Below are 5749 nucleotides of genomic sequence, written 5' to 3'. Positions count from 1 at the left end.
TCTCCACTCTGCCCTCTGCCTTTCCCCCACAGCACCTGTTTCGAGAGGGCGCCACACCTCCAGGCCTGCACAGCTGACTTCCATATTCCCAGATCTAAGGTCACGTCTCTGTTCTCATCCTACTAGTTCTCTCTGTGGCATTTCTTCCCAGCTTCCCACTCCCTACTTCATGACATGCTTTCTCCTTCCACGATTCCTTGCTCTTGGTTTTCCTCTTACCTCACAGGCTATTGGCACATTGTTGATCTATGTTGCTGGAACACATAAGGGATTTACTGCATTTTCTGGCTCCTCTTCTGCTCTTTCTAACATGTGGAAAGCTCTACAGCTGGGTAAGGACCCAGTGTCTTTTCTACTTGCATTAAATCTCTCCTTAGCCAATCGTTTCCAGTCTCAATGACCACTTACTTCCAAATCTACATTTCCAGGTCTGATCTCTCCCTCAAATCAGTAGCCTCTCACTGATCTCCCATCCTCCATTCTCCATTCCGCACTGCCTTCAACCTCCAGCCCACTTTCCACACAGGAGCCAGAGGAATCATTTTGAAAATAAATCGTATCATGTCACTACTTTACCTAAATCCCCCATCTGCTCCCCAACCCAATTAATATAGAATCCTAACATCCTACCCACTTACAAAGCACAAATCATCTGGACTTTGCTAACTGCTCCTCATTCATCCAGAAAGACACGGACGACATCTGCCTCATCATGGGAGAATTTGGAGGTCATAGCATAACAGGTGTACTATATAAATATTTCTTTGTGAATCAGTAAACTAATAATTTAGTAAGACAAACTTGTAATTCTAGACCGGTAGCAATAACTCCGTTCCTCAGAGTTCTGATTTGAAAAGTTAGCATCCATCACCAGCATTCTCCCTGGTTTGCTGTAAGAAGTCATGGGGGTGGGGGAATTGTCTAGTTCTAAAAATCCACGCAATTGGCCTTTAATGGGTACATGTTACCACGGGAGTCCTGGGATGACACTTAGGGCTCCTCCCCCCTTGATTCTTGGTGTGAAATGACACAAGACTCTTGGATTCTCAAGCAGATGCTGCCTTTGTGTCTGCATCAGTGTGTGACTGTCGGCACATATTAAAGGAGGTGTGAGAAGAGAGATGGTGAGTGTGGGGGAGGAGATAATTACCCCAAGGGAAGCAACAGCACATTTATACAGTCAGAGGCTCGGAGAAACAACACAAAAGAGCATGGAAATCCACTGCACTTCCACCCGGGCCTCAAGCCAGCTGCTGGCAGGGGCTGAAGTTGATTGGAGCAGTTACCCATCTATAGGATTTGCTGCATTTTGTGATTTTCTTTTCTTTTCTTTTTTTTTTTTTTTTTGAGGGAATCTTTTTTATTTTCAAACTTTTCATGCATGCTTTGGTCTGTGCTTGTTGCAAAGCAAAAGAATAATTGGGGGGGGCGGCGTTGTGGCTCAGTAGTAGAGCTCTTGCCTAGCATGCATGAGGTACTGGGTTCGATTCCTGGCAGCACATAAAAATAAAAACAAAATAAAAGTATTGTGTCCATCTACAACTAAAAAAATTTTGAAAAAAACCAAAAACTGGGGAGGGTGCAATTTTCACCAATCACATCCTGGTAGTTCATGGAGAGCTGATACCTACTTGTTTTTATCTCCCAGTGTCCTTTCCACTTCTGCTCCCCCTGCAACTGTAAATATTTAAGTCTTTGCCTCTATTTTTTTTTAAAAAAGAGCAAAAGCTTAGAAAACCACAATAACATTATTATACCTAACAAATTTACCAATAATTCCTTAATATCAAATATCCTCCCAGTATTAAATTTCCGATTGTATCACATACATTATATATGATATGTATTACATATATATCATAAAACAATTATTAGCTTGTTCAAATTAGGATCCAAACAAGGTCCACAATGTATTTGACTAATATATCCCTTAAGTCTACTTTTCTCACTTAAAGATTCACTTTATTATTTGTTGTGGAAATCAGGCCACTTTTTCTGTAGATTCCTCCCTTTTTAAAATTTTCCATCTGCATGCCTGCAGTGCTATGGAGCATTTTCCTCCTTTCTTAGGTTTCCTAGACTTAGGCTTACAGACTCTGTTCTATGCAGTTTTAATTTTTTGGAGGGACTTCTTTAGAGGAACTGTTGTAGACTCCCTGCATGATGCCCAGGTGTCTCTTAGGATGTCAGCTGCTACTGGCGATCAATGTCTGATCCATTATTCCATTTATGATTTACAAAATGATAATATTCTAGCTCTATCCCTTTATGGGGGTTGTTTTTGTTAATTTTTTTAGTTGTTGATGGACACACAATACCTGTATTTTATTTATCTATTTATTTTTGGAGGTGCTGAGGATTGAACCCCATGCCTCACACATGCTAGGCAAGTGCTCTACCACTAAGCCACAACCCCAGCCCTATCATTTCCTTTTAATTTATTTCCTGAAATAGCTCTGCAGAGAAAAATTGTCCCTCATCCACTATTTGGGTTGCACTGTTCAGTTGGAAAGGGAAATTACTACCTGTCATTTGTTGGGTAGAAAGAGCCAAGGAAAAGAGAAGCTCAGAAGAACAGCTGTGCTGTTTTTATCAAAGCACTGGTACAGGAGGAGGGGGAATGACTGATGGAAAAGAGATGTTCATTCCCCTCTCTGTGTCCTCATCACTTCTCAGGGGGTGATTTCGAGTTGGCCAGCTGCTTGGTCCGAGTCTCCACTTCACAAGTTAGCCTTACCCGCTTGCTCTCCCGTTCTGTCACAGAGTTTTGCTCTTGACTTCCTAGTTCAGCTCTGAAGGCTGGAACCCTCTTGATATGGTTTAGATCTGAAATGTCCTGCAAAAGCTCATGTGTTGAAGGCTTGGTCCACAGTGCATCGGGTTCACAGGTGACCTTTGGGAGGTCATTGGATCATGAGGGCTGTAACCTCGTTAATGGACTAATCCATTTATGGACTGAGAGCTTAAGGGGCTATTGGGAGGTGGTAGAAACTGTAGGAGGTGGGACCTAGATGGAGTAAGTCACTAGGACTGTGCCTCTGAAGGGTATGATCTGTTCCTGTTCCCCCTCTCTGCTTCCCATCAGCCATGAGGTATAGTTTTGCTATACCATGTGCTCCCCATCATGATGTTCTGCTTCGCCACAGGGCCAGAAACAATAGAGCCAAGTGATCATGGACTAAAACCTCTGAAATCTTAAGCCAAAATAAATCTTTCCTTCTTTAAGTTGATTTTATAAGGTGTTTTGTCACAGTAATGGAAAACTGACTAACACACTCACCTTATACTTCTTCTTCTTCTTTTTTTTTTTTTTTTTTTGGTTTTGTTTTTTTAGTTGTAGTTGGTCACAATACCTTTATTTTATTTTTATCAAACCAGTACCCTGCACATGCTCAGTGAGTGCTATACCGCTGAGCCACAATCCCAGCCCCTCCACCTTATACTTCTTAAGTGTCTCATAAACCTAGCAAGGTACTGAGCACTGAGTAGGTTATCAATAAATTACTTCTTATAAGGTAACAAAATATTTACTTTATCATTGTTCTAATCATTCTAAAAAGAACTTTTAAAGTGCTTATTTGGTTACTGGGCTGAATAGAATGACACATTTCCACCCCTCAATGAGTGGTAAATCAATAATGGACATCTTCAGAGATCAACATGAACAAGCCAGATATTTGAACTAGCCCTAAATGAATACACAAATATGCTGGAAAGGTAAAATATGTTACTGCCAAATTTCCTTCAGAAGGGTCACATCAGAGCATACTGCCACTCCCTCATTCATGTGTGAGAGTGCCTGGTTACCTACCCACTTGCCAATGTTGGTCATTATTTCTTTCAATCTTTGCAAATTCTATAGATAAAGAGTGAAATCATATAATCTAGTTTATTTTTCCAATTGTTTAATTTTTTTTACTGGGCACTTTACCCAATGGTGCTCTACCACTGAGCTATGTTCACAGTCCTTTATTAGATTTTATTTTGAGACAAGGTCTTGCTAAGTTGTTCAGGCTGACCTTGAACTGGTGATCCCCCTGTCTCAGCCTCCTGAATCACTGGAATTACATGTGTGCACCACTAGGCCTGGAAAAAATTTGATTCTGGAAAGAATTTGATTCTAAATAGTGTCAATGATCTCAAACTAGCCAGTGGAGGTGGGAGAGGTAACACCTCTACAAAGGTCTTAGTTGCCACCCACCATAATGCTGGGTTTCAGAGTGACCTGACTGAGGTTCTCAGACCCAGCACATTTTTCTTTTGCTTTGCTTAGGCCTCTGGGTTTGAGTTAGGAGAAGTAAAGGAAATGAGAATGAATCTTTGCCCAAAGAAGAAAAGGGAGGTTATTTGCAAAAGAAGTGATCTGCTATACCAAGCCCTTTGGCATGGATCACCTAGACTGCCTTAGACATTATCGAGAGAGAGAGAGAGAGAGAGAGAGAGAGAGAGAGAGAGAGAGAGAGAGAGAGAGAGAGAGAGAGAGAGGGCATGCTAGCAGTATGTTGCTAGCAAACTCTGGATACAGAACAACTTTTTGAACCTACTCCCAATCAGACTGCTCTGGAGATGGAAGCACAACAGCCTGTCAATAAAACAAGGGGGGAGTTCACTGGGCTCTCAGCCCCAGAAACTTTCTTTTGCAACCTAAAACTTGTTTAGAGGGAGGTCCATGAATGGAGAGTCAAATCTACTTTTCTTTCTTGGTATGGAGATTAGCTGAGATCAGAATGCCACATGTTAAGTCCTAAACAGGAATGGTTTGTGTATCTATGATGGAATTGAAGCCCAAAATAAATGCAAAGACAGAAATGGTGACACAGATAGGTATCAGAAGCAGAACCAGGAGTAGGTGGCCTTAAGACGATGGCCAAACTAGAAGACAGTTCTGCAGCCACTGACAAAAGCTTAAGCAATAAAATAGCTCCATCTTTCCTAAGTGCTTGCTACCCCCACCAACCCCACAGCTCCTCCACTAAACAAGGCCTGGCCACCGGGTTTTCGGGTCTGAGCCCTGGTATCTTCCACCCATAGCTGCCTATTCAGGCTCCACAAAACTTCAAGAGCCATCTCCATATCCATCCCTCCATCCCCAACTTGAAAACCTCTCTCCTTTAAGCTGAGTAACACTGTTTCTCTTTATATCTGACTTCTAGCCTTCTTTTCCTTGCCCTGCTCAGGGAGAAACCTGAATGAAGACTGCATGTCAATGCATGTTAATCATCTCTACAATACCAGGTGCCACCTAGGTACTGGTTAAACTTTTTTTTTTTTTTTTGGTGCATGTATGGGATAGTACTCAAGGGCACTTTACCTCTAAACTACATCCCCAGCCCTTTTGATTTTTATTTTGAGGCAGGGTCTTGCTAAGTTTCCCAGGCTGGCCTTGAACTGAACTTGTAATCCTCCTGCCTCAGCCTCCAGAGTTGCTGGGATTAGAGAGGGTGCTCCATCATGCCTGGCTTAGTGTTAAATTTTTAATTTGCCTTTTTTGTTTCTGAAATTTTATTTACACACATACCAAAGATGCTTTTTCATAAGGCAAAGTTGGATTTAGAAATGAATGCTTCTTCACCAGTCAACTAAAATAGTATTTAAGTGGCCTAATACTCTTGAAGAGTCACACTGAAGTAGAAGAAGCAAGAAAGTAACAAAATAAACCAATAAAAATAAGAAAATGAGCTTTCAAGAGATTTCTGGAATTATTTAATAGTCTATTGAACTTTTTACAAAATAACTTGAACAAACAAAA

This window comes from Ictidomys tridecemlineatus, chromosome 5, assembly GCF_052094955.1.
Source record: "Ictidomys tridecemlineatus isolate mIctTri1 chromosome 5, mIctTri1.hap1, whole genome shotgun sequence".
Lineage (NCBI taxonomy): Eukaryota > Metazoa > Chordata > Mammalia > Rodentia > Sciuridae > Ictidomys > Ictidomys tridecemlineatus.
This window is presented reverse-complemented; position numbering follows the sequence as displayed.